The sequence below is a fragment of the Piliocolobus tephrosceles genome, chromosome 18 (genome assembly GCF_002776525.5).
Source record: "Piliocolobus tephrosceles isolate RC106 chromosome 18, ASM277652v3, whole genome shotgun sequence".
In the NCBI taxonomy this organism is placed as follows: Eukaryota; Metazoa; Chordata; class Mammalia; order Primates; family Cercopithecidae; genus Piliocolobus; species Piliocolobus tephrosceles.
This window is the reverse complement of record NC_045451.1, coordinates 36,720,170-36,746,754: the sequence shown is the minus strand read 5'-3', so window position 1 is coordinate 36,746,754 and position 26,585 is coordinate 36,720,170. Positions and strand designations below refer to the sequence as shown.

The 26,585-nt window shown below is 43.5% G+C and overlaps 1 long non-coding RNA gene across 1 annotated transcript in view; it reads left to right on the top strand.

Moving 5' to 3' along the window:
* LOC111539699 overlaps positions 1–19,871 on the top strand; it is a 39,368-nt gene extending 19,497 nt beyond the window's left edge. Inside the window, exons 3-4 of the long non-coding RNA XR_002730751.2 lie at positions 11,953–12,116; positions 19,682–19,871. This is a non-coding gene — a long non-coding RNA (uncharacterized LOC111539699). The remainder of the gene's footprint in view (positions 1–11,952; positions 12,117–19,681) is intronic.
* The last annotated feature ends 6,714 nt before the right edge of the window (positions 19,872–26,585 follow it).

The window sequence follows — 26,585 nt, the reverse complement described above, 5'->3', positions numbered from 1 at the left end:
AGAAGTCGTTGTTGGGATACCTTGATGCTGCAGCAAAATGTTCATTCCTAATTCTGGTGCCTGAGAGGCAGGCTTTTCTGAAGGCATTAACCAATAGGCTGGTGCTTTCAGACATCCTCACCAATCAGTAACACCAGACTACATGTGCTTAGCATGATGGATACAGAAGAAAGAATCACAGGATATCTGAGTCAAGTAGCTTGTAACTGACTTGGAAAAATAAAGAAAATAAAGAAAAAATAACCAGAATATCCAGTAAATGGAAAACAGTAGGGCCAAGCTATTGCTTCTAATAAGAAGTGATTTTGGAGTGAACTTGAGAGGTCAGTGAGGGATCACAGGGTGTATAATATTAGAGAACTGAGTCATATAGAGGGGAAAGATGGGTAGAATTCTGACTTCACTGGAACAGGAAGTTCGTGGGGAGGAGGAAGGGGAAATACACTGTGGACAAGCCAAATAGAGCAAGATTGTAAGGCCTGAGCCAGGCAAAGTAGGGTGGATTCTTTTCTAATAGTCTGAATCAGGAACTTTACGGACAAGGAGGAAGTTGCTAAGAAATTCACCATGACCCCACATAGAGCAAGAATAGAGAAAACTTAATCATGGAAGGAGGAATCAGACAGGAAGAACATTCTGGAAAATCAGAATAAGGGACACTGGATGGATACTAATGGAAAGCTATAAACAAAAACTGTCAGACCTACAAGGATCTTAAAAGTAATCTACCAAAACCTTCACTCTTTAGACCAGAAAAGTAAGGCCCAGAGAGGGGCATGACTTGCCCGAAAGTCACATAGCTGGTGAATGACAGAACTAAGACCTTCCAGTATCTGTTCCCAAGAATCTTCCAAGAAAATGAAGCTTGGCTGTCTGTCCTGGAGAATTTAGGTGCTTCCTGTTCTGATGAGAGAGGTTGGGATAGCAGATTCATCAAGGTTCTATTGAGCAATAGAACCCTGAGCCCTTAGGTGGCACCTCTCAGCTCCTGAATGACACTCACAATTCCAAGGCTTGAGATGATTAGGAGTAAAGTTGCCTTTGTGATCCCATTTTTTTATTTTTTTATTTTATCTTATTTTATTTATTTATTTATTTATTTTTTTTTTTTTTTTTGAGACAGAGTTTTGCTCTGTCCCCCAGGCTGGAGTGCAGTGGCCGGATCTCAGCTCACTGCAAGCTCCGCCTCCCGGGTTTACACCATTCTCCTGTCTCAGCCTCCCCAGTAGCTGGGACTACAGGCACCCGCCACCTCGCCCGGCTAGTTTTTTGTATTTTTAGTAGAGACGGGGTTTCACCGTGTTAGCCAGGATGGTCTCGATCTCCCGAACTCGTGATCCGCCTGTCTCGGCCTCCCAAAGTGCTGGGATTACAGGCTTGAGCCACCGCGCCCGGCCTGTGATCCCATTTTTTAATCTCAAATATCTTAGCTCACACCCCCTTAGCTGTCTCATTTATTATAGATGATGTTGATGCTGTTAGAGAAAACAGCTTAAGATAAAAGCAAGAAGACAGGCTTCCCTTAAAGTTAGCAATAGCAATAGAATTACATAAATTACTCAATTTATGCCTTAATCTATTCAACTTTTTTGCAAGAAGAAAGACGACATTTAGAGAAAATAAATACATTTAAGTCTGTTCTACAGACTCATGATATGGGAATGATGTGGTATTTGGAGTCCAAAGCCTCAAGTTAAGTTCTAGCCCAGATACTTACAGCAGCCATGTCCATTTAGGCAAATAATTTGTTCTAAGTCTATTTTTCTCAATTGTAAAGCTCAGTATCTATGTCATAGAATTGTGAGGATTAAATGCAATGATATATTTTTAAGTGCTTTACAAACCTGTAAATGGACATACAAATGTGAATGATTACAGTTCATAACTCTTCTCTACCACCCACAGTTTCTCTCCTAGAAAGCTATTCTTGTGACCAAATCAACAGCTCTTTCCAAGAAAAAAAGATTTTATTGATGTGAAGTCTTGACACTGCCTCTTGGGAGCATCGTTCTGTAATCAAGGACAGAAAACTGTGTGTGTACATGTGTGTAAATGCATGTGTATGCCCATAGGGCCACCATTAGGCTAAAAGGCCCTTATGACATCCTTGTGGGAATTATTTCCTCCTCCCTCCAGGTAGATGCAGCCCCATGCTAACTTGTGGAACAGGTTTGGTTTCAGGCCACACTTACTCTTTTGACCAAGGGTACGACTACTCACAACAGGTGTGTGTGTGCGGGGGGGGGGGGGGGTCTATATGCAAAGATTTCAAAAACATATCAGAAATAATTCCCAAGAGGTATCCCTTTTTATCTGGAAGGCATAAGATTGTTCTAGATTTATACAGGGAGGTGGATATTTAAAGCTGCCATTAAGCTTTCAATATTATTCCTGTAGTTTCAAATCTGACTTCAAAATTGATGTAGAGAAAGATTCACTGACATCCTGATGTCTCGGGATCCTACCAGTCACCTTCCCTGGACTGAAGACCTTCGAACATCCACGCTGTCCAGTAGCACTCACCCCACAGGGTCATAAATCACAAATAGTTGTTCTTTATTTCAGTTTACTTCATGAATTAATTATCCAGCCAGTAGGAACCCCATTTCTCCACCGCCCCCCCCCCCCCCCCTTACACACACACACACACACACACTTGGATCAGTCAAACCCTGATAGGTTCCATCTGAACCAGAACCATGGAAGATGGTGGCGATACACAGATGAACAAACCCTGATCCTGGCACTCAAGTTACTTAGAGTCTCAAAATCTATTCAATTAATTGAAAAAAAGTCAAATCTGTGCTAGATAGCACCGAAGGATGACTGCCATCAATTCTTCCTTTCCCTGTGTGCTCCTATCATCAAGAAGCAGAGGCTAGTTCACCCCCTCTGGGGCTGGCCTCATGACTTTCTCTGACTAACAATCTATGTATGGTAAACTACGTATGGCACCGTGCCAATTTCAAGTTTAGAACAGAAGCTTCCACTTTTCTGCTTTCTGGGGAAGCTAGTGGCTATAAAGAAGTATAGGCTAGACTTCTGAGTGGTCAGATACCACATGGAGAGAGAGAGGCCACGGAGAGGAGAATCAAGACTCCTTCTGGCCCTACCATCAGCTGAATGAAGCTAAGTGACCTGAGGGAACAAAACAGCCTCCCAGCCAAGAGCCCTGCTCAAATTCCTAACCTGCAGAATCATGAGAAAAATGTAGTTTGGGGCTGTTGGTTAGGCAGCAATAACTGAAACAAAATTACTGGTAAGAAAATTAACACAGTCAAAATGGGTTATTGCAAAAAAAAAAAAAAGTACTGTTTTAAAAAGCAGACATCTCACTATAGTCTACTTTCTCATTGGTTGTCTGGTCATATGCTGACCCAGGTATTGCATATGAAACCCTATATGAAAAATCATGTGGACTGGAGGGAATCCAAGAGAGAGAAGTTGTGGTTCCTACAACCTGGTACTTCCTCCACCTCTAGATGGTTTTCCATAAGAAAAAAAGTTATGTCTTCCATTTATTTGGCAACCTTCTATTAAAGAGCTCTGCATATTATGCCGAGCACATATGGGCCATCAATAAATACAAATGGATTGAGTTTCTAAAGTTTAACTCAAATTTAAATCCCCAGTTTGTTCCACCCTCTGCCTTTGAATCTTTAGTCCTGTTACGTTGAGGCCCAAGACTTAGGGTTGAATTGGAGTATCTTGGTCAGCAAGAGAAAAGGAGTTTCGACTTAACCCAAGGCCTAGGAGAATGGGGTAACATGGTCACCTCGCGTGTTCTCTTTAGCGTACCATTCCTGCATGAAATTCCATCTCTGAAACCCTGTGGTGGGGGTCTATATTGTATGTGACAGTTTAAAGTAAAAGTGTCTGGAAATGGAGTTTCCTGCAGCCTTCAATTCCTCAAAATAGGCATAAAACAGTGCCAGAGTCCTAACATATTCCCAGGCTTCCAAGCCAGGCACCAAGATGGTTCACATCTACTATTACAAGAAGCTGTCGTTGAACTAGCATCATTCTCTGAGAAGGAGGACCTTGCCTGCTTAGCTGGTAGGTGTCCCATATAAATTTTTGTCCAAGGACTCATTAGGAAACATGGTACATAAGTGAATTTCCTAGAAATTAAAAAACACAGCCATTCAAACAGCCCTTCTTTTCATTCATTCATAAAATATTTATTGAGTATTCACTGTGTGCCAAGCATTGTGCTAGGCACTTGGGACACAGAATACAAATTAGGGTTCCTGTGCTCAAGTGAATCTCATTAACAATAACCTGTTTTTAAAAATTGGCTGATGTTTGTTGTCAATTCTCCTGACAGAGATTATTTCCTCCCTACTTTCCTATAAAGCAAATGCTAAAATGAAATGAAAGCTCTTCTCCATAACTCATTATTAAGTAGGACAAAAATATCACAGACTACTAAATCTACAAAAACATAGAAATGTCCTTGTATTTCTGGGTTTTTGTGCTGAGTCTAGACAGGTTTTCTTTTGTATCTTATACTGTCAGCTTTGTTTCTTCCCAATGCCAGTGCCTCTCATAACCCACTTGCTATTCAGATTCTTCATAGCTAGTCTTCTGTAAGTCTTGGCAACCATCTATGTCTCAACATGTTAGAAATGTGTGTCGAACAGTGGCCATTAAAGTGCTGCTTGAGAGCCTAAGAAGAGAAGAAGGTACATGAGCTTTAGTTATTGAAAAAATTCTGTCCACCACATTTTCTAATGACTAAATCTGGCTCAGTAGTTTTAATAAAGCCAAACATTCCAGGCCCAAGAACCCAAATCAGCAAGAATGTAGAAAAACAACAACAACAAGAAAAAACCCTTGTTTAGGTTTTTGAGTTGTCCCAGTTCTTAAGCTTTTGTGCTTCCCATCTAGGGAACAGAGAGGTATGGTAAAACTGTGATTTTGCTTGGGGAGGTGTTTTGAGTATGAGGAAGCAAAGCTGCAACTTTGGAGCTGGGAGAGACCTAAAGAGTTCATTTCACATGCATTCCCTCCACGAATTTCACTTTCCCCTCCTCATCACTGCAGAGCATTTCTTTACAAGCCTTCACTGAGGTTGGAGGGATGATTCTACAGTGGAGTGGCAAGTCTTAGAAACAGGGAGCTAGAAGGGCACAAAGACTAACTCTCAAGCACCTACATTTATGGTCGAAAGGGAAAAAAAGCCCAGAGAGGTACAGACGGGACATGCCTGGGGCAACAAAGCTGGTTAGCAGCTGAAAAAGAGCTAAAACCATCCCAGTGGTTTTTCTACTATACGGTGTAAGCAGGCCTCTAAGCTTCTTCATTTTATTTCACCACAAACACTTGAGATCAAGGCCTCGTAAATTTAATCCTCTAATGAATAATAATGATAATAATGTAGACCCTTGAAACGATAGCATGTCGGGAACTTTAGAGTTCATCTGGTCCAAATCTCACATTTTACAGATGCTTACTCAAGGTCAAGCAAAGGACAAATTGAGCCTTCATGGAGGATATGGGACATAGGCAAAGGGTTGCAAATAGAGCGAGAATATATAAAATTATAAATTAGGAACCTCGGAGATCATTTTTCCAACCATGCATTAGATGAAAGGTGACCCTGAGATCACAGAGGAGAACTAACTAGTTCTTGGGTCAGTTAATGGTAGACTATTTTCAGCCCTATGTGCCATTGACTGCACCACAGGGCATCTTTGTAGTCACTGATGGGAAGAAAAGTACAACCTGCAAAGATTAACATACTGTAAAATCTCAATTTACTGGAATTCTCAGGAAATGAGGCATTCTGGTTAAATGAATTAGCTGGTTAATGAGACCCAAGCTCGGGTGGATGTCTGTAATTCTTGCCCACTTTCCCATCTGCTGTGATACCTGACCCTTTGCGAAGAGGCAACCAAAAAGCTCTTTCTGTTTGTGCTCTGGTGTCTGGAGATCTTTCCAAAATGTCAGATTCCCATTGTCTTTTTCTAGTCAGTTGAGTGTGGTGAGTATCACTGCCCTTTGTTTGCCGGGGAAGGAGCTTGTTAGCACTACATAACACTTACTATTAATGACAAAGCTGGAAGAGATTATTTTACATACTTCCATCATTTCTGACAACTTTTCCAACTTGAGCTGAATGTGACAAATAGAAAGAGTTTGTTGAAAGCGTTATTGGTTTCTACCTTTTTCTGTCTGGAGTTTATGTGATCAGAATAAAAGTTAAGGAATGAAGGTTCACTGAGCTTCTGCAGTACACAGGCTCCGTTACTCCATAGCATTCTTATTGAATTGTTCCGACCGTACTGTGAGATATATATTTCCATCCTCATCTTACAGATGAGGAATCTGAGGCTCAGGGAGGTTGAATAACTTGTCCAAGATTGTGTAAAGAAGGAATAATGGGGCTGGGATTGAACCTAGCTCTGAGTCCAGAGTTAGCAGAGACTGTGCAAGTGACTAGGAGTATGTTTCCAACTGCTTGAGTGAGCAAAAGGCCTGATGTTTGCACTCTTGCATGGACAGAAAATGAAAAAGTTTTATGGTTCTTAATCTTTTGGGGTCACTTTTTCTGCCTGAGCCTCCGTTTCCTCATTTGTAAGATAGGAAAAGGAAAGAAGTGAACCAGATCCCTACTTACTAAACAGTCTTTATCCCCTAGCCCAAGTGCCTCTCCTCTGCCATAGTTGGACTTGGAACTATAGACAATGAAGGAGACAGATCTGTTTCTTGCCCTAAGGACTTTTAATCAAGGCAACAACATGCCAATGAGTGAGCAAGTAAAGATAAATAGATGAGATGGACTGTAGACATCTTAAGCCAATGCACATCAACTGTGAATAAAAAAGCCAGATGTTCTAGAGTTTTAACCTAAAAATACAGGGATATGAAGAACATTGACTTCCTTTATCCTTCTTATTGTCCAGGAGGGCTTCATGGAGGAGCTATTGTATTGTATATGTGAGAGAAAACACTCTGGAGAGCGAGGTCATGGTGCCCTGAGGTGGTGACCAGCAATCTGTTAATGCTGAGAGAAGGCTCTGAGACAAGAGTGGGGTGGGCTTGAACAAGAAAGCATAAAATGTGTATTTATTTCCTAGTACCTGGGTACTCTGCTGTTAACAAAGTTCCACAAACTGGGTGGCTTAAAACAACAGAAATGTATCCTTTCACAGTCTGGGAAGCTAGGGAGTGAGCCATGCAGGCAACTGGGGAGGAGAGTCCTGGACAGGGAACAGAGCCAGCACAAAGCCCTAAAGTGGCAGTGTGCTGGCAGCAAAATGGCTAGTGTGGCCCCTGGGAAGTGAGCAAGTGGGGAGAGAGGTGGGAGGTGAGGTCAAAGAGGAACAGAAGACAGCTTTGTAGGATATTTAAGGACCGTAGTCTTTGTTCTGTGAAATGAGGAAGCCACTGGTGAATTTTGTTCAGAGGAGTGTCATGATTTGACCTACATTTGGTTGGGATCATTGGCTGCTGGGTAGAAAATAGACCACATTGGCCACAGAAGGAAGCAAGAAGCAGACAGAAGTTGGTAGGAGGCATCCATATAAGCGCTGCCCTCAATTGCAATGGGGAAATCTATGGATCAGCAGGTTGGGAGAATGACCAGGAGTTGAGTTTTGGAGTAAAGGAAGGAATGTAAAGGAGACAGTGGGATATACAGTTCTGGAGTTCAGCAGAGAGGTCTGGGTTGGAAATAAAAATGTGGTGCCATCAACATATAGATGGTGTTTGTAGGAGTCATTTATCACTGCATAATACATTACTCCCAGACTTAGAAACCTAAAGTAACACTCATTTGCTCACACAGTTTCTGAGGTCAGGAATGAGGGAGAAGCCTAGTTGGGTTTGCCAACGGAGTTTGTGAGTTCAAAAACTCGGTGCCCCTCCATGCAGGTGGGACTTGCAAGGGCCTGGTCTCAGAGCTGAAGATCAGATCAAATCTAGACTCTGCCTCTATCCCCATGTCAGCCAGCCCTGCTGGAGCCCAGCCAGGCAGCCCCATCGATCCCAGACCATGCAGGAGAACCTTTAAAATACGGCTGCCTCTTCCTGGGCCTGTTCCCCTTGCCCCCACGGTGTCATTTCCAAACCCATTACATTCCAATGGCTTTGGGATCTTTTAATTACGTGGGACAAAACCTTGCTGTTGCTGGCTCTGGCTTAGGGTCTTTTATGAGGTTTCAGTTAAGCTATTCTCCAAGGCCACAGTCATTTCAAGGCTCAACTGGGACTGGAGAATCCACTCCTAATCTCATCACCTGGTTGTTGGCAGGCCTCAGTTCCTGTCTGGCTGCTGGCCCCAGGCTTCAGTTCCCCTATGGGCTTCCCCGTAGGACTGCCGACACAACATAACAGCCTGCTTCCTCCAGAGTGAGTGACTCAACAGAGAAAGAGGGAAGAAGACAGAAGCCACAGTCTTTTTTATAACCTAATCTCAGAATTGACATACTGTCACTCTGCCATATGCTATTAGTCACACCCATCAACCCTGCTACAATACGGGAAGGACAGGATCCTGAATACCAGCAGGGACCACTGAGGGCAATCTTGAAGTCTGATTCCAGTCGTCATATTATTTAAAGCCATGAGATGAAAAGAAATAACCAAAGGTCCTTCTCCCCCTTCCTTTTTTTTTTTTTTTTTATTTAATTTTTATTTTTTTGCTTTCTTTCCTTTCTTCCTTCCTTTTGTCCCTTTTTGCTTTCTTTCCTCACCCCTATTTATTTTGCATCCCTTCCTTCCTGCCACAGCTTTGCGGATCACATACTATGTGGCAGGCCTATGTAAAGTCTATAAAGGTCAGAGAAGACGTAAACACAGTCCTTGTTCATGAGACACCCATAGGGATAGAGAAGCAGTCAAGTAAACAGATAACCACACCCAGCACTATAATATTCCAAAAACTGGACAGTCAAGGTCCTCTGGGAGCCTAGAGGAAAGAGCAATGAACTCTAGGTGGATGCAGGGATTCAGGGAATCTTCAAACAGAGCATGAGGTCACTAAAGTGACGGCTTCTGGAAGAAAGTTGGGCAAGAATAAAAGGATTATTGCACTTGTGGGGAAGATGAACACCAAGACCTTTTCCCCTATCCTGGGCTTAGGTTATGTCTATCTATAAGACCGTGTTATTTCTGTGCTTCTAGAAACCTGCCTGCCAGGACAGAGGATGCTCACTGCCATCAGAGGTGGCTGCCTGGGCAGGCCAGGCCAACGGAGTTTGTGAGTTCAAAAGCTCGGTGCCCCTCCATGCAGGTGGGACTTGCAAGAGCCTGGTCTCAGAGCTGGGGATCAGATCAAATCCAGACCCTGCCTCTATCCCCATGTCAGCCAGCCCTGCTGGAGCCCAGTCAGGCAGCCCCATCGATCCCAGACCACGCAGGAGAGCCTTTGAAATACGGCTGCCTCTTCCTGGGCCTGTTCCCCTTGCCCCCGTGGTGTCATTTCCAAATCCATTACATTCCAATGGCTTTGGGATCTTTTAATTACATGTGACGAAACCTTGCTGTTGCTGGAATTAGACGGCCTGTGTTGACGATTTATAGTCCTCAGCTTTCACGCAAGCAGGGTAATAAATAACATGAAATGGGCCGTTCAGTATTAAAAACTTCAGAGCTACCCACTAAGCCATGACAGAAAGAAAAAAACTGAAAAGAGTAAAAAAAAATTTAAAAAAAAACAACAGTAATGTCTGTGTCTCATGTGTTTAAAATACTGTATGTGAAACAGGGAATGTCAAAAATACGGGGTGCTGAGCAATAGGCAACTCGTAAAATTTTATCTCTGGTATGAGGATTTCCAACCATATAATGAGGCCTTTCCTTTCCTTTCTTTTTTTCTTTCTTTCTTTTTTAATCCTGGGCACTTTGTGCCTGATGAGGTGACTGAGAGGGCAGAGTGGCTGGGACACCCATTTTGCTGCTGCCCCAGATTTAATGGCAGGGTGAGGACTGAAGCGGGCAGGACCTCCCAGGCCCCACACCCCATTCAGACTCTCCTCCTGGCCCCCTTGCCCAGCCTCATCTGTTCCTCGGGTCTGCTCCTGCTGTTCTCAGTTACTGGAGGACCTTCCCACTCCTTTCCATCCAGCCCCACATTCCCACTCCCCAGTGCCCAGGGCTGCCGTTGAGCCGTACTCCAAATTCACCCTGTTGTGGGCAGTCACACGCTGCTTGGGGGTTAGCAAGCTGCTGCTCACACGCTTTATCTGCCAGAGTGAGTCGGGTGCAGTGACTCATACCTGTAATCCCAGCACTTTGGGAGGCCAAGACGGACAGATTACTTGAAGTCAAGAGTTCAAGACCGACCTGGCCTACATTGGGAAACCTCATCTCTACTAAAAACACAAAAAAAATAGCCAGGTGTGGTGGAGGGCGCCTGTAATCCCAGCTACTCAGGAGGCTAAGGCAGGAGAATCGCTTGAACCCAGGAGGTGGACTTTGCAGTGAGCTGAGATCACGCCACTGCACTCCAGCCTGGACAACAGAGTGAGACTTCATCTCAAAAATAATAACAATAATAATAATCTACCAGTGTGGAAGCTCCCTGAGGGCTGGGGTGGGATATCTTCCCTCCTTTCTTTTCCCTCTTGCCACCTGGCTCAGGGCTGAGCCTGCAGTAAAAATCCATGAAGCCTTGCCCTTGCCCTTAAGAAGCTAAGAATCAAGGATTCCGCTGGGTTCCAACTCAGAAGGGCAAGAAATAGCCTGTGAAAGAGGGTGATGAGAAGGGAAAGGGTGGGACTGAAGCACAAGGAGGAGTGTCTTATCTAAGCCCTTCGAGAAGAACATAAGCTCAGGATGCCTTAAGCACAGGGGCCTCCTCCCAGGGCTCCATGACAAATGGGAAGCTCAGAGTCTAGGGATCTAAGCCATTCAGGAGTCAGAGATAATTTGCGCCTCTCAACAACAGGATTCTTTGTCTTCTGGCCAGTGGTTCTGCCACTCCAGTGATTCAGCCATGTGTGTGTGTATGTGTGTGTGTGTGTGTGTGTGTGTGTGAACACGTGTGCACCTGTGCCCATATCTGGTGCTACTACTGACAGGGTGATGAGCCCATTGTCAAGATTCGACTGGCCCACTGAAATCACATGGCCCCTTTGCTCCTTTAGACAAATCTCCCAAACCAAGACCCTTGCGTTGGGCATCTGGCCAGCCTAGAGACAGGCTGCCCTTGAATCTGGTGCCCATCCTAGTCCATTCATCTGTCTCCAAAGAACAGGCTGACAGACATCAGCTTTGCTGTTCGGGTAAAAGGCCAGACCCGTGTCTGTGGAATCGATGAAGAACAGGCTTTCTTAGGGCTTCTAGTACAGAGTAGTTCACAGAAATGGCTTAACTTGGGTTGAGCCTTAAAAGTTTGTTCAAGTGTAACTAGGAAGATATCATTCTAGGCCTGAGATAATGACTGAACTAAGAGCCAGAGCCAGACCCAACCCTGCCTGCTGGACATTAGACATTCAAGCCTTACCGATAAGGCAAGATCTAGATGTTCAAATCTAAACAAATGGGAGACAATTGGTAGGAGATGCAGAGGCAGGTCAGAGCCTATGAGATCACTGCATTGTCTATTTTCGCACATGGCTGGGGCTTCATGAGATATAATTTCCAGATGGGCAGGTGTCGATGGACACCCTGTTTGCTGTGTGTTTCCAGTGCACAAAACAGGGTCTTGCACAAAATAGGTACTTGTGTGGCGAAGGAATGAGTAATGTTGGAAGAGACCTCTTGCTGACAGCAGGCTAACTTCTTTGACAGACATTACGAGGAGCATCTTTCCTAGGGGCTTGTTAGATGAAAGAGAAAGGGTTTGTTTTTTTTTTTTCTTTTGAGTTTCCTTGGCATCAACAATCAGAAAGTCTGCCTTAGGTTTTCAGTTCTCTTGCCTGAAATAGCCTCTAGCACTATCACAAAGGTGTGTTTCCCTCCTTAATAATAACTTTCTGATCTCAATGGGCTTCTGATTCTCAGAGGGCATGGCTGAGAACTGCTATGAGCGCCTTTGGAAGGCCCAGGGTAACCCAAGGTGGATGTCACGGGCAAAAGATTACTGCCGAGGACTGCATCTCAAGGAATGGGCAAGGGGAAGACAGAATCAGGCTAACTCAGCAATGCCAGTGTCTCGAGCATAAAAAGTATTTGAGTAGAATTTGGCAAAAGAATGGAGAAATGAAGAAGTTAGATTTAAGACACTGAAAGTGGTGAGCAGCAGAAAGCTTTGTGGTGATTTGTGTATTCTCTTTCCTCCGTGAAACTCCTGCAGTGGATAAACAATGATAGCATCCATAAAGATGTACCTTGTTTTATATAAGTAAAAAAGAATTCCTGAAAAATATTAAATAAAAATTGAATTTCATTTTCCCACTGACTTCCATTACTGAGTCTCAGAGGATCTGTGAAGTACTATCTAGTAGATCTGGAAGGTACCCTAGAGGCTTAGCTCAAATCTCTTACTTTACAGATGAAGCATCTGAAACTGGGAGAGTCTATAGCAAAAGGGAGAACATGACAGTGAGGTTTCTGCAGTGGAAGGGAGCAGGGGCTGACGAGTATCCACCATTTGCTCATCTCACTGCCCTCAAGGAGTTGGATGTGGCCTCTTATCCCTGGGCTGTTATTTATTTAATATTTACTATAATATTTTTATATATTAAATCATTTTATTTTTAACTATTTACTTAGTATTTAATATTATTTAATATGTGTCTCTTTTTTTGAGATGGAGTCTCACTTTGTTCCCCAGGCTGGAGTGCAGTGGCACAATCTTTACTCACTGTAACCTCCGCTTTCCAGGTTAAAATGATCCTCCTGCCTCAGCCTCCCAAGTAGCTGGGATTACAGGTGTGCACCACCACGCCCAGCTAATTTTTGTATTTTTAGTAGAGATGGGGTTTCACCATGTCCGCCAGGCTGGTTTCAAACTCCTGACCTCAAGTGATCTTCCTGCCCAGCCTCCCAAAGTGCTGGGATTACAGACATGAGCCACTGTGCCCAGCCTGTGTCTTTAAATTGACTCACATTTTAAAAAATAATAGCCTTACCCAAGATAATATCTGTGGTATCAGAGTTTTAAGGAAAAAAAAATACACACACGTATTTATAAAATTATCTTATATATTTAAATACACATCAAAATAGAAGCCAGCTAACTCAGTTGGTAGAGCGTGAGACTCTTAAATACATGTCAAAATAAATATACGAACACTAAAATACAAACTGCTCATCCATAGATGGCCTAAATTGTCTTGCCTACCACTAGTGGTGTAAGTTTGTCCTTTGGAAAGTACTGGACTAATGACCTCTGAACTCCTTTCAGTATTAAGATTCTCTGATATTTGAAAAGAGTTTCAACTTTGTGAGCATTGACCACACCTGTAACCCTTTCCCTTTTTCTCTCTACCTTCCTAAAACATGGCTCAGCTCAAACTCATCTCTCCCCCATGAAGGCATTGGTACAGAAAAAAAGCCAACATGGCAGATTTGAGACTGCTATCCCTAGAAAAGCCTGTTACTTTGTTGACCTTTGGCTGGTGTCAAGGAACTTGGATTTTAAGAGTGTTCCCACCATTGTCTAACTGATAAGTGTGGCTCATTGTGCCTAAACTGTTTGTACAAACCATGTGGTTTATGCTAAACATCCACGTTCTGAAATGTTGGCAGGTGGAGGTAAAGGGTGGCTATGTGGCCAGCCCCAAGTAAAAACCCTGGGCACTGAGTCTCTAACGGGTTTCCCTGGTGGATAGCACTTTACACTTACCACAACCCAATGTTGGACAAATTAAGCACATCTTATGTGACTCCACTGGGAGAGGATTCTGGAAACTTGTGCCTGCTTTCCTCTGAAATTCACCCAATACACCATCCCCTTAGCTAATTTTGCTTCATATCCTTTAGTTGTAATAAATCTTAGCAATGAGTATGACAGTATACTGAGTCCTGTAAGTTCTTTAGTAAATCGCTGAACTTGAGATGGTCTTGGGTATCCCACACACAGCCTTCTTCTGTGATCATCCCAGCTTCCAATTTTCTTCCTATCCTGAATCCCTTCAGCAACTTCATTTAGCTCTCCTGTTTTGTCAATTAGTGTATATACAGTACTAGTAATATACAGTATCTCTCTCCCACTCATTAAGTGTCTATAAAACTAGGGACTTTTTCTTATACAACTTTCAATTGCTTTTGTGTATGCTCCTGGTTCATAGTAATCATTCTAAGTTTCTTTATTAAAAAAACAACACAAAAACATCAAAATTTTTGGATGCAATATGTGGTTATTTTAAAAATTTACAAAGTACAAAGAAGTCAAAGAAAAAAACAATTAAAATCACCCAAGATGCCTTACCCAGGAATAACCATCTTCATTACCCTTGGTTATATATCCTTTTAGTCATCTTGATATCCATAAATAGCTTTTATAAAAATGATATTATGATATTTACTAGTTACCTTGTTAAATTTAACATATTATAAATATATATTCATGTGATTATATGTCTTTTTTTTTTTTTGAGATGGAGTTTCACTCTTGTTGCCCGGGCTGAAGTGCAACGACACAATCTCGGCTCACTGCAACCTCCGCCCCCCAGGTTCCAGTGATTCTCCTGCCTCAGGCTCCCAAGTAACTGGGATTACAGGCGTGTGCCACCATGCCAGGCTAATTTTGTGGTTTTAGTATAGATGGTGTTTCTCCATGTTGGTCAGGCTGGTCTCAAACTCCCGACCTCAGGTGATCCACTCGCCTTGGTCTCCCAAAGTGCTGGGATTATAAGCATGAGCCACCATGCCTGGCCAATAATGTCATTTTAATGGTTACATGAAAATTTGTTACATTACATATCCCAAACTTTCAAGCTAAACATCATCTGCAGACATGCTTTATTTGTGTAGCATAGCATTAGCCCAATGGTTATACATCATATTTTGGAATTAAAGTCAATATTTTAAGCTTTTATTTTAAAAATGTTAACAGCACATCCCTATTGGGCCACATAGGTGGAGCTAGGTGGAAGCTGCTGGGTGGAGGTGTTCTCTGTTTGCTGTAGTCCCTCCCATTCCCTGTGGCCTCCATAAAACTCAGGCTGAGGGTCAGTTGCTATTTGTCATTCTCTTGGGCTGATTTTCTTTTGCTACAGTCAAGATGGAAGTGAAATAGTTCTTGTCCTCATATGTCTATCAAAATAGAAGAGAACATATTTCTGCAGCCCCCAAACTGTGCACAAAGGAACCCCAGGCTCCCACAAGAAAACCACAAGGACAGTTTAGGATTTTTATAATTATTGAGAAACATGCTGTAATATTCAGTGTTGTCAGACACCATGCAAACTAGCAGCTTGAGTGAGTTCAGCATTTTAACAATAGATCATGCTACACTTGGTATCATCACATCTTTGGAAAGCTGGGTTTTCATTGGTCATTATATTAAAAAGCAAGTACCATGAGAAAATCATCAAACAGGAAACAAAGGTAGAGGTGTCCAATCTGACTCTAGTTTAATTGTACAATGCTCAATAGGTACACATCCCATTAGAAAATATATTTAAGAATGAAATTTATATATTTTTTCTTTCAAATTATGTGTAATATTTTTAAACAGCTATTAAGTTGTTAGGACATAAGTACTTCCTGGTTTATTTGCACTCATATACTTAATAAACCTAACTATGAAGCATTTATTTTTTCCTAGAAATGCTATGAAACTATTACTGAGAGAGTTTGGGAACCTTTTGTATATTGCCAGTGGAACTAAAGACACTGCTGACTGTCCTCATTCCTGCCTCACTAGTCTCAGCCCACATGGCCACTGTGTCATTGTAGCTTATGACACCTGTGTTAGATACATGTATTATAACCAGTCTGTCCCTATCCCAGCAACATACCTATTACTTTTGCTATTTAATAAACAAAGAGGAGCATCTTCAGAGCTAATATTCCCTATATTCAAGATTTTATATCCTTAGAATAGACCCCTAGAAGAATTCCTGAGAGAAGTTATGCAAACATGTAAGGCTTTCAAAAATTATTTCTGAATTGATTCAGCTTCATTTGAGAATCCTAAAGACAGAGCAATCTGCCTGACACACAGTGATGCTGAATTCAGTGTGGAACTGAGTTGAATTTAATCGAATCGAAGCAAATGAAATTGAATCTCTAAAGACACTGAGCTATGCTTTTACCTCTCTTTGTCTGAAGCTGCCTCTGTGTCTAACACAGACTCCATACTTAGTGGTCAGCATTACTGGAGCAGGAGAGCCCTAGCTATGGAAAGGAAGCCTGTGGGGAATTCTTTTACAAAAAAGTGTATCTGAGCCCTTTTCACGGTCAAAGAGCTTAATAGTCAAAGGATTAGTTTTGAAGCCAGATTGATTTCAAATCTACCACTCACTAGTTGTTAACCTTGGGCATTTTACTTCAGTGCCTCAATTTCTTCATCTGTAAAATGGGTATAAAAATAGGACCTACCTCATGAGGTTGTAATGCAGAAAAAGAATTATATACACACATTGCACATTGCTAGGCAAATACTAAGTTCTCAATGGGAGCTATTCATTTTATTTGTTCTCTCGGATGCTTTTAGATGTCCCTAAAGCAAGGTCCACCTTGATTTTCATTCCTTCCTATGGGCTGGCTATTCTTGCTGCTGTTTGAAAGCATAGGAAACACATAATCAAACCATGCCCAGCCTTCTCAACCCAGGGACTAATCTTTGGTCCCTGGACCCTCTTAAGCCAACCTGAGCAGAGAGCACTTTCTAAACTCCTTTCTGATTAGGGCATGGGTCCAGAGCTCCTTCACGTCCTGGGTAGCAGTAGCTACCAGACCAACCAGTTCTTTTAGTTATGAAACCAAGAATTTTGCTATCTGAGCTAAGGAAAAGGAAAAAATAAAAATAAAAACTGTTATTGATCTTTGCTTAAGAGGCATCATGATGTTTAGAAACCCATTACTTTGAACACCAGAGAACCTCATTCCCACCTTTAACGAGTCCTCTCAGGGAAAATTTTTCAGGGACATTTAAAGCCTGACTTTGTGCCCATGAAACGCCCTGTGTCTAAGCCTTTTCCCTCCAATGCCCTTCCAGTCTGTCCCACCCTGCAGCAGTTCCTCCTCTGACTCTTAGAATATCTTCAGCCAAGGGAGCCATAGAACAGGGAGCAGGCCACTCTGGAATAAACTAAGCCAGAGCATAGGAGTGCCCGCAGCCCCACCGATGCATGAGCTTCACTGCCTATGTTGCAACTGACAGAACTCTTACCTTAGGACCTGAGAACAGTATCTGAGTCCTGGCCCAGCCCCTTGTGGGCCCTCTGATGACCGCCTTGTGATCTTGGGCTCATTTAGTCTCCTTCACCCTTGGTCTGCTCACCTTTAAAATGGGGATGATAACATCTAGGAGATGATAAAATGAGATGATCTTCATGAAAGTGGCTGGCAAAATACTTACATAACTGTGAGGAATTGTAGTTAAGAAATGAAGTTGAAGCCCAGTGTATTGATCTGGTCCAGGAAGACTTTTTTAGAGAAAGAGACTTTGGAGAACAGAAGGGCTGCGCAGCAGACAGATAATGAGAAAGTGTATGAGGGCCCAAAGAACAAAAGGGTTGGCCTGGGGCTCAGAGGAGGGTAAGACTGAAAGGTGGACAGAGTAGGCTAGGAGAACAGGTTCAGACAGGACTTTGCAGCCCAGGACTTGGAGTCTTTTCCAAGAAATCAATTACTCAAAACATTCCAAGGGCCCAGCCTGGTGCCAGCTTGATTTCTGATGTCGGGAAACTCAGGAATCTGTTTAGGGGAGGCAGGATCATCTGTTTGTGGGAGGCAGGACTCAAAACAAGAGAACAACCCGTGATAGCAGTGAATGAAGGGACTGTCATCCAGTGGAAGTTCTTCAAAAGGCAACAGGAAAGCAGGCCTGCCCTGTGATGTCATCCTGGCCTTAGGCTAAGAATGGAGTTTGGAGTGAGGGCCTGAGGCTACCAGAAAGACCCTTTGTGGCATCAGCTTTTCCATTAGCACAGGAAGAAGACTTCCTTCAGTGAGGAAGAAGACCCTGAAAGGATGGACCACAAGAAAAAATGATTTTTGATTCAGAGAAAAGAGTAGTAGAGGAACTTGATTAAATAATCACAAATTTGGCAGGGCATGGTGCTTCACACCTATAATCCCAACACTTTGGGAGGCTGGAGCAGGTGGATCACTTGAGTGCAGGAGTTTGAGACCAGGCTGGGCAACAAAGTGAGACCCTGCCTCTACAAGAAATCAAAAAATTAGCCATGCATGGGTGACATGCACCTGTGGTCCCAGCTACTCAGGAGGCTGACGTGGGACGATTGCTTGAGCCCAGGTGTTTGAGGCTGCGGTGATCTATCATCATGCCACAGCACTCCAGCCTGGGCAATGGAATAAGATCCTGAAAACAAAAAATAAGAATCACATAGTTTACAGCTCCCCGGGATTGGAGTTCATCCCTCCCCAACTCACTGCCCTTGCTGTACACGGGCTGAAGTTTACACAGGTGATGCCACTTAACCTGTAGCTGGAAGGCAGGTCTCCAGCCTTTGGTGATCTTTTGACCCCTTGATGGTAATCTAGATACAGCCAAGTGTAGGACTGTGGGGACAGGACTGGATGGCATATTGGAGGATATGCAGCAGGTATTGTAAAGATCCTGTGCACCTAGACGAAGGCAAAAGGGGCCCCAGAGAGTAGACCAACAGTGGCATTTACAATTAGTCTCACAATATTCCCAAAGGCTGGTCCCTTCTCCATCCTCCTTCCTATGCTGCCAGTTCCCCTTTCTTCACAGTCAGGATTTGGATGTGCAGTGCTGCTTGAATAGAAGTAAAATGGACGAAGGACTGGAAATGTGACCATAAGGGGCTTCACCATTCACTACAGTGGAGTAGCTAATGAAGTAGGAATTTGGCTTTTGGTCCATCAGTGCTCTGCCCTCAGTGGATTCCTGGAACCAATAAATTGGGTGCCCTAAAAGAAGGGCTATGATGTGCTGGGCTCACAATTTATGCAAACAACTGATATTCAGATGTGCTACCAGCATGACAGGGCCAGAGCCAGCCAAGCTGTGGAAAGCATTTGGGAGGAAGGATGTAGCAGCTGCCTTCTCAAATCCTGAGCCCCACCTCAGCGTGGCCCCAGCTCTGCCTTCCCCAGACAGGAGACAGCTTGTTCAAGTGCACTTGTGAACATGAAAAGGGAGAGGGAGGGAAACGGGGGGGAAGAAATCCATTCTACCTTGCAGCTTTCCATCTCTGCCCCAGTGGAGCACGGGTAATTTGTTATGCCTAATGAGCAAATGCCGCCTTACGTGGAGGCAAAAATGCCAGTGGGATGCTAACGCGAGTTGCCATGGGAGACCAAGGGACTCAGTGAAGTTCTGCAGCCTGGAAAGGGAATCTGCAAGAGGAAGGAGTGACTGTCTCCTTCCATCAGAGTAATAAGCCCTTGTGTTTGTGCTGAGTTTCTTGTGTTTTGAGGTTTTCTTGCATCTGTTATTATACTTTGAGCCTCATAACCATCCAGTACAGTAGGTGGCTCTGGTGTCATTTTCCCTAGTTTTTAGGTGACAAGACTGAGGCCTAAAGGAGTTTAAAAAATTATCCCAAGTCATGAAGGTAATAGATGTGTATCTCTCCCAATTCCCAGTTTCCAAATGTTTTTCCATGTCTTATGGTTTTTTTTAAAGAGCATGTAACTGGACTAAAGGCAATAAGGAACTTAAGAGGTGTCAACTACATCAAACTGCACAGAGAGATGGAAATGAACAATATAAGATAAATCAAAGGAAGTCCTTCTTCATGTAGGAGAGGAAAAACTCATAGACCTCATTACAAAAGAAAACTTTTCATTAATAAATGTACCCATTACAATTTGAACAACGACTGAAGACACCTGGAGTGGGAGTCCCTTGCCAAGCAAGTTGGGGCTCCCTTCCTCACCCTCCTGCTTTGCAGGCTGACTTCTCAGCATCTCCCATGTCTCTTTTGTCTTAGCCACACAGAACAATGGCTACTCCCTGAACCTTCCAGTTCTTCCCACTTGCATGCCCTTGTGCATCCTGTTCCTGAACCCTTAAGATCAAATATCACAATTTGGAAATCCCATATTGAGTCAATTGCTCCCTCATCTGAAATCACTTCAAAATGCTCATATTTTGCCCAGTCTATCTCCTCCACTAGACTCTGAGCTCTCTGAAGGTAGGGAGTGTGGCATATTCATCCCTGAACCCCAGAACCTACCCGTGTGCCTGACACTTATTAGGATCCTAGCAGATAAATGAATGGCTCAATCACCATTGCCATCTTATTTTTATCAGACTCGTTTATTGAACCCCTCATGGCTCTTGACAGAGAGTATGCACTATACTGAATTCTGGCAATTTCATTGACATCATAAGAATCCAAGTGTGGTGAAAATCTGAGCTGTTTAAGGCTGGATGTGAGGAGCCTTGAAGGAAAATAAGGGATTAGAGAACATTCCAGGACACTATAGAAAGCTTCCTTCCGGGCTGGGTTCTGTGATGACTGCCAGATCAACATATTCCCAGTTGTCACAGAGCTGAGAGATACAACGCCAACACAGTTGAGGCATGCAGAAGAAAATTAAGGAGTAAGAACTATGGAACTGCCCATTTCTGCTGTGGTGACTTCAGAGAAGGGAGGGCTAGAATAATCAGGAAGGCTTCATGGAGGAGGTGATATGAGCTGGGCTGTGAATTTCATTTAGATACAGAAAGATAGATGTCCCTAGAATAGGGAAAAACATGGGCCTAGAACCAATAATTAATCAATATGGCTTAGAACAAGCAACGAGTAGCCCTAAGTTCATTCTGTACTCTAGGACAAGTTCTGCTACAGGCAGGAAAGACATGAAGAAATACCTTCCTTTGCACCAAGACACTATTTTTTTTTTAATATGGGGAATTTAAAAAAAAAAAAAACTCCAGATGGATTTTAAACACAGTGGGAAATTGGGCGGTGTGATGGCAGATGGCTATTTCAGCTGCACATGGGTAAAAATAATTCCAACTCCCCAATACCCAGGACTGCTCTGAACTTGTGAAAACCTTTTAAGGAAAAGCTGCAGTGTGATGCTCAAAGCGCAGAACTGCAGCAGATTGGGGGCCAAGGGCTTGGAGCTGACCAATAAGAGAACAGTTACCGCTGTTGGGACAACAGAGCCCAACCCATTTGGGGAGGCTCCCTTCTGACCAGGTTCTGTCTGGGCTGGCCCTCGGTGTCAGTCCAGGCTCTCTGGCATGTCTTCCTCTATGTTGGGAGAAAGGGGAAGTGAGATACGTCAACATGAGGGCTATCAAGTAGGGAGGCTGTAAGATGAAGGCATGGGGAGCAGGGAATGTACAGAAGGGAAGAGTGGTGAGTGCACACTGTGGGAGGGAAGGTTGGCCCAGAGGAGGGCGGGGCAGTGACTATGAAAGGTAGCACTTCTGCATGTCTAGTGGCTACGAATGTTGCCACACTGGCTTCACAGTGGAAAGCTGGTCTCATCCACATTTACTGTCGTCTATACCACATCCCAGAGTTGGAAGGGGAGACTTACGTGGGAACTCCCTTTGTCCATCTGAATGCCACCTTCTGGAACACTGATCCTCAGCTGATATTGCCATAAGTACTATTGCATAGTATTCTTAAGAGTTTAAAGTTAATTTGCATCTCGCATCCCTTTTCATAATAGAATCACTTAGATTTTTGAGATTTTCTTAACAAACCCTTCTATTTTGTAGCTTTAGAAATAAGACCCAGAGAAGTGAAGTAGTTACTTGTTAGTAGCAGATCTGTGACCCCTACAGGGCTCTTGTCCATATATGTCCTTATTTATTAGCCCACCCTTCCTTGGGATTGAAAGATACAAGGGACACAGGAGAATGAAATGGGCCAAAGCAAACTCTCCATGCAGCTTGCATTAGGGCAGAAAGGACAATAAGGGACATGCTCCATGTGATAGATGAAGTGCCATGAGTTTGAGTGACTGAGCCTCAGTCCTCTGACTCCCATGACCCCCATAGCAGCAGGGAGAAGGGGAATGCAGCTTGGCCCTGCCAGCCCCAGGCTCCTTCTCTCCCCCACCCCCTGCATTTTTTTTGTGAGAGTTTCCCTTCTCCTTTCTTGCTCTCCCACCCCCAACCCCCATGTCCTCAAGCTAGGACACTCATTCACTTCACAAATACCAACTTAGCCCACACTACGATGCAGCCATAGACACCTTGGACAAAGTACCTGTTCTCACGGAGCTGATGTCCCGGTGGGAAGATACAAACAAAAACAAATAACTATGAAGTTATGTGGTGCTGGGTGTGTGTGGAAAAACAAAACAGGGATGAGGGAGGAAGAGTGCCATGGCAGGCAGTGGTTAGAAAAAGAGGAGCAGAGACCTGGCAAGGGTAAGGACACCAGCTATTTGAAGACATAGGACAAGTGTGTGATGGGCAGAGGGCAGCAGCCAATGCAAAAGATGTGAGATGTGCACTTGCCCAGCATGTTTGAGGAACAGCAGGGATCTGCAGAGCTGGGGTAAAGCAAGCAAAGGGGAGAACAGCAGATCAGCCCAGAGATGAGGCCACTGCAAAGATTTGGCTTTAGCTCAGGGTAAATAGCAGCCATGGAGGGTTCAATTTAGGAGGACCTAATATTTCAAAAGGATCATCCTGGCTGCAGTGTTGGCTAGGGATAGAAGAAAGGAGAATGTGCTCAGGCTAAGGTGGCAATGAGGTGAGAGATGATGGTGACCTTGGTCATCAGATCTACCCAGGTGACAGGATAGATCAGGGGCTCCCAAATTTCCCAGCTCAAAAAACCCTGTTTGTCATTTAATAACCTTACAAACACTTTCCAGCCTAGTAACAGTTAGCATTCTGGCATTTGTGGATTGGGCAAACACTTGATGTCCACATTTTTAAACAAATCCACAATGTTCATAGCCCAACAGGGCTTCCATACATTTGACAAAGAATTGTATGTACAAATAGATGATTTTCAGGCCACCTATGTCATGGGCCTACACCCCAAAGTAGGCCACTGAAACTTTGCTTCCCTCACTTTTCCCATTCCCTTGACCAGCCTAAGCCCTGATTGCTCCAACCTCTCTGCCAGAAGGGATTTAATCAGCTTCAGTGGGCAATAGTGTTGATGGGTGAGGACGACAACTGAGCAGGGATTCCTAACTTAGCATTGATCTATAGTTGAAATTTGAAGAGCCAAGAACAGCCGGAAATTATAGACAAAATGCCTATGAGTGGGGTGAGGGTGTGCTGTATGAGGTCAACTTTCATTAGATTCTCAAGGGCCCCTTACTAAGAAAAAAATGGGAGAGGGGCAAGAACCACAAGTTTAATGAGTTACTCCTCCCAAATATTAAATATGTTTTAGCAAGGACCTTCAGTGCTTAACCCCAAATGGAGAGTGACAGTTGGGAAAGGACAGACATTTCAAAACCATAAGGCTTCAGTTGGCCCTAAGCAGAAAGGGACCCACACAATCTATGGCTAGAACATAACATTTCTGACTCCAGAAGACAGCTTTCTTTCCCTCCTAAAGTCAGTCTTGGACCCTGCCTATAATACGCTCAATTACAATTTGTGGAATGAAAAAACGTCATACAAGGGTTCCCGTCTGAGAAACAACAGAAAGGCAATGGTGTATGCTGTGCTGCAAGATCATTCCAAATGAACTCACGTATTTGGAGCAAAACTAAATAACTAAAAAAGCCAAAGTCTGTATGCTACTCTTGGATAAATCATGCCTGATTTGAAGGTCAAGAGCATTACAGTGCCCCACTTCACAGAGGTGCATGAAGGCCGAAGCTTGCGGTATGGTGGAAGAATTTGCAGGGTATAATTATGCACCCCTTCAACATCCCCACTGGCTTCCACGTGATGTGAGACAATGTGTCACAGTCCCATACAGTCAAAGCCATAATTTACAAGAGTCAGCAATTCCACGGGGCAGGTAGGCCATATTTCAAAACTGGAAAGGGAGTTGGGGGGAAGAAGGGGGAAACCAACCGATCAATTTACAAAGATCCTGTTTCTCTGCCACTCTGTTGACCTTTCAGGCAAGACCTAATGCCAATTAGCTCAGTTATAAAGTCCATAATTCTTGTGGGGAAGGCCATGGGTAGCACATGATCATTTTACAACGTTTGCCCTAATTTGCAGCCCCCAAACATGGACTCCTGGGGCTGCAAGGTGGGGGTGGAGGGAGTTTGTTGGCAAGCAACGGGAGCAGCTGGAAGGGATCACAGAGCACAATTACTGTCTGCGCATGGCCACATCTGGAAAACAGCTCCGTGCTGGCTTTAAAACAGCATTAATAAAGAATGGAACCTTGTGCTGGGAAGGAGGGGGGTGGAGAATGAGGAGGGGTGCCCTTCTGCCCAACATGGTGGGGATAAAAAGACAACAAAGGAAACAGCAGGCGAGGTATAAGACCAATTCCAAGGAGAAGGGGGTGTTGACAAGAGAGGGGCAGCAGATATGCTGCTACTTTAGGGAGAGATCTCTAAACCCCCTCATTTCTTGCCATCTTCAAACCTGGGCATCCATGCAGGGCTGGTCCTTTTTATATTAGTTGTGCAGACATTTGTCTGTAATGTGGGATTTTAGTAAGGCTATTCCCTATCAGTACCAAAATTCTACCATTCAGTCCTTTGGTCAGAGAGTTCCTTTGCTTCAGATGGATTTGAAACTGCAAATGTACCTGTTGCCTTTAGGATACCAGGCACGTAGTAGTTGTTCAATAAATATTTGTTGACTAGAACCAAATTGAATGAGTTATTTTGTGGCTGTGACCAAATTAATTCCTATCTCTGGTTTCTCAGCTATAAGGGTTCCAGGAGACCAGTGATTCTCAACAGTGAGGGCAGAGAGCACCAAGGTAGCATATCCTCATAAGGAGTATATCACAATTCCAGGGGGAGGGGAGAAGTGAGCATTCATGGTTTTAATAAGAACATTCAGTGGTATAATACAGTTTTATACACATGGTCCCTGATTTACAATGGTTTGACTTGTGATTTTTCAACTTTCTGATGGTGTAAAAGTGATACACACTCAGTACAATCTTTGACTTAAGATGGGATACATCTGGATAAACCAATGGCAAATTGAAAATATCATAAAGTCAAAAATGTAAGTTGGGGAGCAGCTGTATTTGAAAACCAAAGAGCCTACCTGTGACTTCCTTAATACAATCTACAGAAAAAAAGCTCAACAGACCCTTCATGGCTGATGAGGATTCATACATACACCGATCTTAGAATTCAAAATGGGAACTTCCCATCCCACCAGAAATCAGGGCATCTCTGGGTCTCCAAGGTAAAAGGAGAATTTTTTTTATTATGAGTCAAAAAAAGACTTAGAATCTCTGAGTGGATGGATTTGAGGCCTCCAGCTTGAGTTTTCTCCATTTGGCTGCTTCATGTTCCCTCGTGGAGACAGATCAGCTAGTTGGGTCGCCAAGGTCTGGGTTACATTAAAGAAGCAGCAAGGACAAATTACAAAGAAAACAGGGATTCTGGGGGTGTAAACAGACTTCACCCACCTTGCCCTTGTGCCAGACTGCCTGCCCAATTCTGCATCCTTGGCATTGCATTGGAGTATGCAGGGTCCAGCTCATGATCTTAGTTCATTTGGGCTGCTATAACAAATTACCATAGACTGGATGGCTTATAAACAACAGACATTTGTTTCTCACAGTTCTGAAAGCTGGAAGTCCACAATCGGGGTGCCAGCATGGTCAGGTTCTAGTGAGGGCCCTCTTCTGGGTTGCAGACTGCCATTTTCCCCTCGTTACATTCTCATGTGGTGAAAGGGGCAAAGGTGCTTCTGAAGTCCCTATTATAAGGACAGTCATTGCATTGAGGAGTGCTTTCCTTCATTCCTGAATCACCTCCTAGTACCATCACCTTGAGAGTTGGGATTTCAACATATAAATTTGGGGGAAACATGACATCCAGACCACAGCAGCCACCTTATCATATGTTTGAGTGTTTGCCCCTGCAGATCTATGGTGTAGCCTCCTGAAAACCCCAGAGGCCACACCACAGACCTGAAGACATGGAAGGAAACTTATCAGTCCCTAACCCTAAGGCAAAAATTCTCTCATCAGCATCCCTGACAAGTTATCCTTTATGTCTTGTGTAGACACCTCCAGTAGCACATAGAAACTAAGGCCTCCAAGCAGATCTGGGTTCTGGTCCTACTTCAGACACTTACCAGCTAATTGACCATGAGCAATTTATTTAATCTCTCTCTATGTCTTGACTTTCCTTTCTGTAAAATGAAGATAATAGTAGTTAAATCATGGGATTCATGTGAAGATTAAATGAGACAATATATATTGTGATTTCCCTGCTGCTTAAAATTCTGTATTTATATTTATGCAATACAATTTATATTTACCTACCTATGACACTGTATGCAGTCTGTACATAGCTAAATCCATGGATGCGTTGAGTGTGCCTGCCAAAAATGATGTAGGCAGTCGATTCCAATATGGAGCACCCACACAGGTGCATGGTTGTGACTTTCCCACTCCTGAGACACACCACTCCTGGACTGTTATTTGCCAAAA